We start from the raw sequence: 13,448 nt of genomic DNA on the forward strand, positions 1-13,448 counted from the left end.
GGTTTCAGTGAGCTCAAATCAAAGTGTCCACTGGGCTGCATTCCTTTCTGAGAGTCTATTGTAGAATTGGTTTTCTTGCTCTTTCAGGTTCTTGGCACAATTCAGTCCCATGAGGTTATAGGACTGAGATCCCCCTTTCTTAGTATGCTGTCAGCTGAGGTATGTTCCCGTCTTCTAGAGACTGCCACATTCTCTACTCATGGTAGGAATCTCTCCTGCCTCTTCTTGCATCATCACTTTTCTTTGAGTGCAGCCATGTGAAGCCTTCTACTTTCAAGGGCTCATGTGATTAGATTGGGTCCACTCCCATAATCCAGGATAATATACCCATCTCATGGTCTGTGATATTAATCACATCTGCAAAGTCCTGTTCTTCTCCAGGTAAGTCAACATGTTTACAGTTTCCAGGATGAAGATTGTTATAAATTAAATTTTGTCCCACAAAAAGATATGTTGAAGTCCTAACCCCTGGTACTTATAAATATGACCTATTTGGAAATAGGACCTTTTAAAATGGAATAGGGTTGATCCTGACCCCTCCAAGTTATGTCTTATAAAAGGAGAAAAGACATAAATATAGACAGAGGAAGAATGGTCATGTGACAGTGGAGCAGCTGAAATCCAAGGAATTCCATGACTGCCAGGAGCCACCAGGAACTAGGCGACAGGTATGGAATGATTTCGTTCTCAGAGCCCTCCGAAGGCATACATGGTCTTTACCTTGATTTGGACTTCTAGCCTCTAGAACTGTGAGACAAAAAATTTCTCTTCTTTAAATTCATCTGCTTTGTGGTATTTTGCTATGGAAGTCCTAGGAAACTAAGACAAGGACATGACCTTTTTTTTTGGGGGGGGGGTCATTATTTAATCTACCACATTATATTAGAATCTTTGTTGAAAAATAAATTGTCTGTACGTGTGTGTCTATTTCTGGACTTTCTATTTCATTTCATTGATCTATGTCTCAATTCTTTCTCGAATATCAGACTGGCTTGATTACCAGAGCTTTATATTAATTCTTTAAATCAGGTAATATAAGCCCTTTATATTTAATTTTATTAAAGAAATTTTTGTCAGTTAAATATGTCCCTTCTTGTTTCCAAATAAATTTTAAAATCAATATACACACCAGTACAAACAAGCTTGTTGAGATTTTGTTTGAAATTATGTTGATTCTACAGATCAATTTAATAATGTCCAAAAAACCCATTGCCATCAAATTGATTCCAACTCATAGCAACCCTTATAGGACAGAGTAGATATACCCCATAGTGTTTCCAAGGTGATAATCTTTATGGAAGCCGACTGCCACATCTTTCTCCAGTGGTGGCTTGGAACCAACAACCTTTTGATTAGCAGTTGAGCACTTAACCATCACACCACCAGAGCTCCTCTAATATTATCTAGTCTTCTAATTTATGAGCACTACATATCTTTGTATTTATTTGTATATTATTTATCTCAGAAATATTTTGTGGTTTTTTTGTATTCATATCTTACACATGATTTTGGTATGCATTTCCCAAAGTGTTTCATGGTTTTTGATGCTATTGTAAATAGAAATTTTTGAATTTTCAATCTCTAATTATTAGTTGCTAAGATAGAGAATGGAAATTCATTTTTTTAAATTGACCTTGTATCCTTCACACTTGCTAAACTCACTTTTTAGTTCTAGTAGTATTTTGTAGTCTCCCTAGGAATTACTGTATAGATTTTAAGATGTCTTTGAATAAAGATATTTATTTTTCCTTTCTAAACAAATGCCTTTTACTTTTTATCTATGCTATTTTTTTTTGCCTTATTGCATTAGCTAGAACCTCCAGTACAATATTGAATATAAGTGGCAAAAATAGACTTATTTCTGATTGTAAGAGAATGCATTTAGTGTTTCCCCATTATTATGATGTTAGTTGTAAGGTTTTTGTAGATGCTGTTTATCTGTTTGAGTTTTTTTTTTCCATTTTACTCTGAGATTTTTTAAAAATCATAAATGGGTTTTAAATTTTCTCCAATTATTTTTCTACATTTATTGAAGGCTAATTTTTAACAGTTTTAAAAATTTTGTTAAGAATTTTTCAGTCTCTGTTCATAGCTGATGTTGGTCTGTAGTTTTTGTTCCTTATAATATCTTCGTCTAGTTTTGGTATCAGAGTAATGCTGACTTCATAAAATTAGTTTGGAAATATACTTCTCTATTTTCTAGAAGAGTTTGTGTGGAGCTGGTATTGTTTTTTCTTTAAATGTTTCATAAAATTAATTAACGAAGTCAAAGGGCATGGTATTTTCTCTGTGGGAAAGTTGTAACCATGAATTACATCTTTGTAATAGTATATTTTGAAAGCTTTAGTAACAGACTTCAGTGTTTGGTAGTTTGTAGACTGTAATATTCAAGGAATTTGTGCATTTCATCTAAGTCATTGAATTAATCGGCATAAACTAAAAAAAAAAAAACCTGTTGCTGTCAAGTCGATTCTGATTCATAGCAGCCCTATAGGACAGAGTAGAACTGCCACATAGGGTTTCCAAGGTGTAGCTGGTGGATTCGAACTGCAGACCTTTTGGTTACCAGCCGAGCTCTCTTATAACCACTGTACCAAATCGTTCACAATATCAGCTTCTGCAGTTACTACCACTCTTTCATTCTTGATATTGGTGATTTGTGTGTTCTCTAACCCTCCACCCATCCCCCCACCGCACCACACCATCACTAGAGGTTTATCAGTTTTACTGATCTTTTCAAAGAAACAGCTTTCGATTTCATTGTTTTTCACTAATCTTTTTCTGTTTTCTATTTTATTGATTTTTTTGTTCTTTATTTTTCTCCTTTCTGTTTACTTTTGGTTTGATTTACTATCTTCATCATAACATCTTGATGTGGAAGCTTCAATCCCTATTTTGAGACTTAAAAAAAAAAAAAAAAACTAATATAAGTATGGTAGGTAGAATTCTAAGATGAGTCCCTAAGATCCCTGGTCTCTCGAGTATACACACATTCTCTCAGGCATTTAAGGAAACACTAATCTAGGTACTGCTATGAAGAGATTTTGCACATGCAATTAGTGCCCCAAATCAGTTGACCTTAAAGTAGGGATATTATCTAGCTGGGTCTGACCTAATCACATGAGCCCTGTAAAAGCAGAGAGTTTTCCTCACTGGTCAGAGAAGAACAAATCAAGAGACACAGTCAAGCTGGCCTGGAAGGACGCAAAATTCATGTTGTGAGTTGCCTATGGAAGCAACTCAGCAAACAACTGGGAATGGCCTTTATGAGCTGAGAGTAGTCCCCAGTCACAGCTACAAGGAAAATGGGGACCTCCTTCCTACAACCGCAAGGAAATGAACTCTGCCAAAGACCAGTGCACTTGGAGCTTGGAAGAGGACAGCGAACTTCAGATGAGAACTGCAGTCCCAGTTGTCCCAGACTTCTGACTTACAGAAACCATGAGATAATATTTGTGTTGTTTTAAGCCATTAAGTTTGTGATAGCTAGCTAGGAAGGAATAGAAAACTAAAATCATAAGCATTTATGTTATAATTTTTTTCTAAGAACTGCTTTACCTGCATTGCAGATTTTTCAATATTGTATATTCATTTTATTCAGATCAAGATATTTTCTAATTTTTTCTGATGTCCTTTTTGACTCTTAGCTTTCTTAAAAACATGTTGTTTTATTTTCAGATATTTAGAGATTTCTGTTATTGATCTTAACTTATTTCCACAGTGGACATAGGATATTATTTGCATTATTTGAAACCTATAAATTTAAGACTTTAAAAATATTTTTTTGAAAATATTGGTATTCCAGTGTTGTTGCTTATTGAATTTTTTAAAAAGTTTATTAGCTGCAGTTAAATTACTTGGGATCAGTTTAATCATTTCAGGGCTTGTTTTAAGCTTTATTAGGACATATCCAGAGAAGGCATAGTTTGAGCCCCCCTACTAAGAAAATTAGAACAAGTTCATGAGAGCCAAAATACAACCTTGAGTATATCCCTCCTAAGTTCAGAGACCATCTCAAGAATAGATTTGATGCAATGAACACTAATGATTGAAGACCAGATGATTTGTAGAATGACATCAAGGACATCATACATGAAGAAAGCAAAAGGTCGTTAAAAAGACAGGAAAGAAAAGAGCAAAATGGATGTCAAAAGGAACTCTGAAACTTGCTCTTGAACATTGAGTAGCTAAAGCAAAAGGAAGAAATGATGAAGTAAAAGAGCTAAACAGAAGATTTCAAAGGGTGGCTCGAGAAGAAAAGTAAAGTATTATAATGACACGTGAAAAGACCTGCAGATAGAAAACCAAAAGGGAAGAACACGCTCAGCATTTCTCAAGCGAAAAGAACTGAAGAAAAAATTCAAGCCACGAGTTGCAATACTGAAAGATACTATGGGGAAAATATTAAACAATGCAGGAAGCATCAAAAGCAGTTGGAAGGAATACACAGAGTCACTATACCAAAAAGAATTGGTTGACATTCAACCATTTCAAGAGGTAATATATGATCAGGAACTGATGGTACTGGAAGAAGAAGTCCAAGCTGCACTGAAGGCATTGGTGAAAAACACGTCTTCAGGAAAGGATGGAATACCAGTTGAGATGTTTCAACAAATGGATGCAGAGCTGGAAGTGCTCACTCGTCTATGCAAAGAAATTTGGAAGACAGCTGCCTGGCCAACTGACTGGAAGAGATCTATACTTATGCCTATTCCCACGAGAAATGATCCCACCCAATGCAGAAATTACCAAACAATATCAGTAATATCACACGTAAGTAAAATTTTGCTGAACATCATACAAAAGCAGCTGCAGCAGTATAGCAACAAGGAACTGCCAGAAATACAAGTTGGATTCAGAAGAGGACATGAACAAAGGATATCATTGCTGATATCAAATAAATCCCGGCTGAAAGCAGAGAATAGCAGAAAGATGTTTACCTGTGTTCTATTGACTATGCAAAGGCATTTGACTGTGTGGATCATATCAAATTATGCATAACACTTCGAAGAATGGAAATTCCAGAACACTTAATTGTGCTCATGAGGAACCTATACATAGATCAATAGGCAGTCGTTTGAACAGAACAACAGGAAAAGTGTGTGTCAGGGTTGTATCCTTTCACCATATCTATTCAATCTGTATGCTGAGCAAATAATCTGAGAAACTGGACTATATGAAGAAGAACAGGGCATCAGAATTGGAGGAGGACTCATTAACAACCTGCAATTTGCAGATGACGCAACCTTGCTTGCTGAAAGTGAAGAGGACTCAAAGCACGCACTGATGAAGGTCAAAGACTATACCCTTTAGTATAGATTACACTCAACATAAAGAAAACAAAAAATCCTCACAACTGGACCAATAAGCAACATCATGATAAACGGAGAAAGATTGAAGTTGTCAAGGATTTCATTATACTTGGATCCACAATCAACACCCATGGAAGCAGCAGTCAAGAAATCAAAAGATGCATTGATTGGGCAAATCTGCTTCAAAAGACCTCTTTAAAGTGTTGAAAACAAAGATATTACCTTGAAGACTAAGGTGCGCCTGACCCAAGCCATGGCGTTTTCAATCTCCTCATATGCATGGGAAAGCTGGATGATGAATAAGAAAAACCAAAGAATAGACGCCTTTGCATTGTGGTGTTGGTGAAGAATATTGAATATACCATGGACTGCCAAAAGAACAAACAAATCCGTCTTGGAAGTGGTACAACCAGAATGTTCATTAGAAGAAAAGATGGCGAGCTGCATCTCACATACTTTGGACATATTATCAGGAGGGATCAGTCCCTAGAGAAGGCAATCATGATTGGTAAAGTAGAGGATAAATGAAAAAGAGGAAGATCTTCAGCAAGATAGATTGACACAGCTGATACAATAATGTGCTCAAGCATAACAATGATTTTAAGAATGGCACAGGACTTGGCAGTGTTTCATTCTGTTGTACATAGACAACAAAGACAATAATTTTTTGAGGATTCTATCTAATAATCTGTGAGTTATATGGTCTTTTAATTGGGAGTAGTGGGAATATAAACCAGATCCAGCCCTATGTGAACTCTGTGGATATTTGTTCCTCTCCCATTCCTCACATTCTTTAACTTAACTAAAGTAATTTTCTCTTAAATATGCACACGTGGTACAAACAAAGTGCTTGGCTGCTAAATGAAAAGTTGTAGGTTTGAGTTCACCCATAAGTACCTTGTGAGAAAGGTCTGGCAATCTACTTCCAAAAAATCAGCCACTGAAAACCCAAAGGAGCACAGTTCTACTCAGACACACATGGGGTCACCATGAGTCTGATCCACTTAATGGCAGCTGGTTAAAATTCAACAAATTCCCTTTGCATCTCAGTAGAGCCTCCTCTCTGTGAAGCTCAGTCCTCTCTTTTTTCTGTTCCTCAAATTTTAGCCTCCTGATACAGCCCTGGTGGTGCAGCGGTTAAGATCTACAGCTGCTAACCAAAAGATTGGAAGTTCGAATCCCCAGCCGCTCCTTGGAAACCCTATGGGGGAGGTTCTACTCTGTCCTATAGGGTCGCTATGAGTCAGAATCAACTTGATGGCGATGAGGGGATCTCTAATCTAACTTCTCAACTCCTAAATTCAACCGAGTCCTGTTTGGGTACTTGGCCCACTACACTGCAGGCTGGAAACTCTCCAGGCAATGAACCAGTGCAGTTTTAGGACCTAATTTGTTTCCCTTCTCTCAGTTGTCACAGTTCTGTGCTGCTTGCTTTCTAAAAAATGCAAACCATTGTTTCATATATTTTGTCTGGGTTATCTAGTTATTTAAGGTGAGCAGGTAAATCTGGTCTTAGTTCATTTTAGCTGTAAGTCATATTTTGTCTCAAAAAAAAAAAACTTACAGTACCTCACATGACATTTACATTGTGCTACATTTAACATTTATCTTTATTTTGTAATAACATAGTCAATAAATATTTTCCTCATAAAATGATTCTAATTTTGATTTCATAACAGTAATTGTCTTTTATGGTTCTCATACCTGCCTCCTTTTTTTTCCTGCATCTTTATTCTTTTTTCACATTAAAAAATTTTTTTCTCTTCAACTCCTACCCTTTTATCAATGGGTAAATTCACTTATTTCTAGTCTATTTCATTCTCTATATGTTTTTCTTCAGTGGGCCATTAACTATCATCATGCTATCATTTATCAGATAAACTCAATCTTACGGCTCCCAAAACTTTCTTTAACTTCACTCTTGCTAGATATCTCCTTTTTGGATATTTTGGGATAAGGATTTTAACTGAAATGAGACAATAATTTATCTTCCTTCCCTGCTAAAATTCTTTTCATAATAGCGTTGCTAATCTGTTTATTCCATAACAATTAATTTAGTCTCATCTATAAATCTTACACTCTCTTATCAGTTAATAAATCCTTTTGCTTCTGTGTTTGGAATTTGTTTCTGTCTTTTGTTTTTATCCATTACCTACCATTATCAGTTCTAATATTCTAGCTCCAGACTACTAACTGAAAAGTTGGCAGTTTGATCCAACCAAACAACACCTCAGATGAAAGGTCTGGCAATCTGCTTCCATAAAGATTACAGCCAAGAAAGCCCTATGGATCTCAGTTCTACTCTGTAACACACTGGGTCACCATGAGTTGGAATTGACTCAACGTCAATGAGTTTGGTTTTGTTTTTCACTTATCATTTACAGTGCCAGTATTCTATCTCCTTCAATTAATGCTTCTCACCTTGTGAACTGACATGATGCACATGGATTTTGGCAGGAGAGTTGTGATGATATCAGATCCCTTGGGTCTTGCAAAATAGATACCCAGTTTGGCTACTAGAAACCTCTGAATTGCAGTGAGTGCGGAGGAGGAATTCTGAGCATCTGGTCTGATACTAAGAACATAAATAGAGAAAATAAATCATAAGGCCATAAGCCAGAAAGAGATAGTCAATTTAGGGTATGTAGATATGAACAGATAAGGCAAGTGTTGCATGCCACAAATTGTGAAAAATGTTTAGCTCTCAGATACCTCTGGTGTCAGTTTTAAGGTGCAAATTAAGCCTTAAAAGAGTTGGATGGGATCAGGCAGTTATTTCTGAAGTAGTCAAGTTGACTATAGTTTATAAGTCCTTCCAATCTCTTTTGCATTCTGTCACTTAATGTATGTTTATGATGATCAGTTTAATATATACTTATCAAATTATAAAACTTCAGTGATTCAAAATGACTTACTAAATAAAATAAAAATTTCACAGAGAATTTAAAGTTCTCCACCATCAGGCCCTAACTTCTCGTTCTGTTTTTTTTTTTTTTTTTTTTAATTTTTTTTGTTTGTATTTTATATATGTCCATTTAACCTGGACTACTAGCAGTTCAGTGAAAATGACCCATCCTTTCTCACCTCTACCTTTACTGAAATCTGAATTCTTGGGTGACTTCAACCTAATATGAGCATGCTTTGATTCCCTTACACGCATAACTTCAAGACATCTGCATTTTCTGGGTTAACTTGCTGTTGGGTGATAAAGTAGCCGTATGTGCATCTGGATGTGCCTTGTTAGGGAGATCTATATCATACATCAAAACTTTTTAAAGTTACAATCACTTTATGGTATGATATTGATACATGGTTAGACCAATAAACTAATGAAGCAGTGTATAAAGTCCAGAAACCAACATACAAATTATGTTCATTTGATGTTAATTTTTGGCACTGTGGAGGAATGTCAAAAGGATGGTACTTTTATTAAATTGTGATAGTTTAATAGGATATCCAATTGGGAAACTTGAAACTTGGCCTCCACCTCACACAGCACACAAAAACCAGTATGACTTGGATTATAGATCTCAATGTGAAAAGAAAAATACTAAAGCCTTCAAAAGATTGCAAAAGTAAAAAATAAACAAAATATCTTAATATATTTGAGATAAGAAAATACAGTTCAAAGCAGATACAAAACACTAACTTTAACAGAAAACAATAAAAATGGGCTATATTAATACCACATATTTTTGTCCATTAAAATCACCAGAAAAAGAATAAAAAAGGAAAACCTCAAACTGGGAGAATATATTTGAAAAAGACATAAATGACAAATGACTCATCCAAAGTCTACAGAAAAGTTATTTAAATTCATAAGAAACAAACAAACAAACCAAAAAACACTGTATAGAAAAATGGGAATGAGAATTAACAAGGCACCTGACAAAATATATCCAAAAAGCCAATCAATAAACCAACATAAAATTGCTCAATCTCTTTAGTATTCAGGACAAACACAAACACATTGTGATATTACTCCTCTCCCATCAAAATAACTAAAATTAAAATAATTGACAAAACCAAGAGTTGACAAAAAAAGTAGAACAACTGAAACGTTTATACAATGCTGGCAGGAGTGTAAATGGGTACAACAACTTTGGAACACTTTTAAATATTGCCTACTAAATGTGAATGTAACCATATGCTGTGGCCCAGAAATTCATTCCCTGACATATACTCAAAGGAAATATAGATATACATTTATAGAAGTCATATAAGAAAATATTCAAAGTAGTATTTTTTAATAGTCCCAACAAGAAACAACCCAGATATTCATCAAAAGTAGAATAAACAAATTGTAGAATCCTTATTCAAATTAATAACATACAATAATGAAATTGATTCAACTAGTACTTCATATGCAACCAGTATGTATATCATAAATATGATCCTGGGGGAAAAATCTAAACACAAAAGAATCCATACTGCATATTTCTAATTATGTAAAATTTTAAAAATATATCAAAAGGATGTCTGATATATACTGGTTAATATGGAAAATAGAGAAGGGTAGAAATGGAGAGTGGGAGGGAACATCTAGGGTACTTATTGTGTTTCATTTCTTTATCATGTTGATGCTTACAAGTGATGTTCACACTACAATAACTCATTACATTGTGTACTATAATTTTACTCTTTTGTATATACATTATGCTTTTAAAAGTTTGAGTGAAATCGTATCTGTACACCTGAAATTAGAACATATATGTAAATATGAATCTTTCTTTGTATCTTCAAAATATATACATATATTGGCCAACAAGAAAATATGTAAACCACAACCATCATATCACAACTTAATGCCTAACTAGAAGACAGAGAACACTGCAAACTTCAAATAGTCTGTAAGTAGAAAAATAAACACCAAGTTTCAGCAGAGTTATTTCTCAAGTTTCTGCCTTTCTTGAGAAAGTCCAACCTAGTAATAAAACTAGTGAAAAAAGTCCTGGTTGATCACAGCACTGACTACAATGAAAGTACTTAAAAATCAGTATGGGGTTTAAGGAAGTAATCTTGGAAAGGCTACTTAGGATTCTGAGGAAGCAGGAAGCAGGAGCTGGAATTTAATGTTCTGCAAGACAAAAAATTGAAGGACACACAACTCCACTTCCCACCACTCCCCGCAAGCCAGTTATTAAAAACCATACTTTATCAAAATGAGTGAAGAAGGTGTTCTTGAACTAGAATCTTGTAAAGGACAAAACTGTAAATATTTTTCACAAAATGCACAGATGTAAAGAGTCATTACATATATAAAATTATTATATATAGAAAAGAGAAACGGAGAATCAAATATATAAGCAACTTAAATTGTCCTAGCAAAGAAATCAATCATGAAGCAGAAGAAAATGTGGCATAATACTTGAAAGTGAATTAAAAAAAAAAAGTAATTGGCAATAGGAAATAACACCTTGCACTAGAATTAAAAAAATAAAACACAACAAAAATCAATTCACAGAAATGAAGAAAATAAAATTTGAAGTCAGGAAGGAAATGAGCAAAAGACAAAATCAAATTATAAATAAAACTGAATTACGATATAACCAAAAGAAAATAAATTTAAATAAAAATTTAATAAAGGATATTGAAGAAAAGTAGGAAAACAAATAAGAGAATGTAAATGAGAAAAATAATTACAATCATTAGAGATAAAGTTATTTAAAAAGGCATCTATGGGGAAGCAAATGAAACAATAGAACAGAAATAATATTAAAAGTATAATCAAATAAAATTATATAATTAAAAAATTAATTTAAAAAGACTCATTCCTATCAGTTACCTGGGAAAATTGTCCTAGAATCACCAATTCATAAGTAGATTTAGTTAAATTATTAGACTTTAAAGATACAAAGCATGGCAATAATATAACAACATTTCCAAGAAACTCAATAAAGAAATAGTAAACCTAATATTTTACCAGACTACAGCCTTCAGTATGGATTGCCCCTCAACATAAAGAAAACAAAAATCCTCACAACTGGATCAATAAACAATATCATGGTAAACAGAGAAAATACTGAAGTTGTCAAGGATTTCATTTTACTTGGATCCACCATCAATGCCCATGGAAGCAGCAGTCAAAAATCAAACGACATACTGCATGGGCAAATCTGCTGCAAAACATCTCTTTAAAATGTTAAAAAGTAAAGATGTCACTTTGATGACTAAGGTGCACCTTATCCAAGTCATGGTATTTTCAATCGCCTCATATGCAAGCAAAGGATGGACAATGAACAAGGAAGATCAAAGAAGAATTGATGCCTTTGAATTATGGTATTGGTGAAGAATATTGAATATACCATGGATTACCAGAGGAACAAACAAATTTATCTTGGAGGAAGTGCAACCAGAATGCTCCTTAGAAGCAAGAATGGCAAAACTTCGTCCCACATATTTTGGGCATGTTATCAGATGAGACCAGTCCCTAGAGAAGTGTATCATGCTTGGTAAAGTAGAGGGTCAGCAAAAAAGAGGAATGCCCTCAGCCAGATGTATTGACACAGTAGCTGCAACAATGGGCTCAAACATAGCAACAATTATGAGGATGGCACAGGACCAGGTAGTGTTTCCTTTTCTTGTACATAGGGTTGCTATGTGTTGGAACCGACTTGACGGCACCTAACAACAGTATTTTGTATCTAACCAGATGCCTTTTAAGTACCAAGGCTATAGAAAAAGCAGTTTTGTACATACAATTTTTTTCTCTAAAGGACCAGATAGTAAATATTTTGGGTTTTTGGGCCATATTGTCTTGGTTACAACTGCCCAACTCCATCACTGTAGCACAAATATCTAGAAACTACAAAAAGAATGAATGTGGCTGTGTCCAGTAAAATCTTACTTACAAAATCTGGTGGCGGGCTGGATTTAAGCCATAGGCTATAGTTTAGCAACCCCTGTACTTGAGAATAAGTGTTATCCGATCAAGAAAGAACTTGGTAAAATTTGCCCAAAACCAAAGATACAAGGATTAACGGACTACATGAACCACAGCCTTCCCCAGCCTGAGGTCAGTACTAGATGTTGCATGGCTACCACCACCAACCACTCTGACAGGGATCAGAATAGAGGGCCCTGGACAGAGTAGCAGAAAAATGCAGAAGAAAATTTAAATTCTCAAAAACAACAACAACAAAAAAGTCTTACCGGTCTGACAGAGACTGAAGGAACCCCTAAAATCATCACCCACAGACACCTTGTTAACTCAGAACTGAAGCCAATTCCAAAGTCCACCTTTCAGCCAAAGATTAGACGGGCCTGGTGGTACAGTGGTTAATAACTCAGCTGCTAATCAAAGGATTGACCATTCAAATCCACCAGCCACTCCTTGGAAACCCTAGGGGGCAGTTCTACTCTGTCCTATAGGGTCGCTATGAGTTGGAATCGACTCTACAGCAACGAGTTTCGCTTTGGTTTATAAAACAAATAATAACATACATGAGGAATGTGCTTCTTTAATCAAGTATAAAAGATCAAATGGGCAAAACCTGCCCAAAAGCAAAGGCGAGAAGGCAAGAAGGGACAGGAAAACTGGACAAATAGACACAGAGAACCTGAGACGCAAAGGAAAAGGAAGAGCGTTGACACAATGCGAGGATTGCAAACAATGTCACAAAACAATTTGTGTAGAAATTTATGAATGATAAACTAATTTGCACAGGAAACTAAAGTGCACACACACACACACACACACAAACAAAGGCTAGTGGTGAGAATTTCATATATTTACTTATAGATTTAAATCTACAATAAAAGCTAAAGATGATGGTGAAAGAAACACATGTAAATATTTTATGTTCTGACAAAGTAGAAATGAGAAGAGAAGGCAGAGAAAGAGGAAAGACCTCCAATATGATCAATAATAATACTTTTTTTTTCCTTTCTTTTTTTATTGTACTTCAAGTGAAGGCTTACAGAACAAATGGTTTCTCATGAAACAATAGTACACATATTGTTTTACCACACTGGTTAACAACCCCACAACATGTCAACCCTCTAACTTCTCAACTTTGTTTTTGGTGAAAATACACATAGCCAAAGATACACCATTTCAAAAATTTCTACATGCACAGTTCAGTGACATTGACTACGCTCATCCAATCGTGCTGTTATTCTCACTTTAGATGAAGG

Source organism: Trichechus manatus, unplaced genomic scaffold (assembly GCF_000243295.1).
Source record: "Trichechus manatus latirostris isolate Lorelei unplaced genomic scaffold, TriManLat1.0 scaffold00129, whole genome shotgun sequence".
Lineage (NCBI taxonomy): Eukaryota > Metazoa > Chordata > Mammalia > Sirenia > Trichechidae > Trichechus > Trichechus manatus.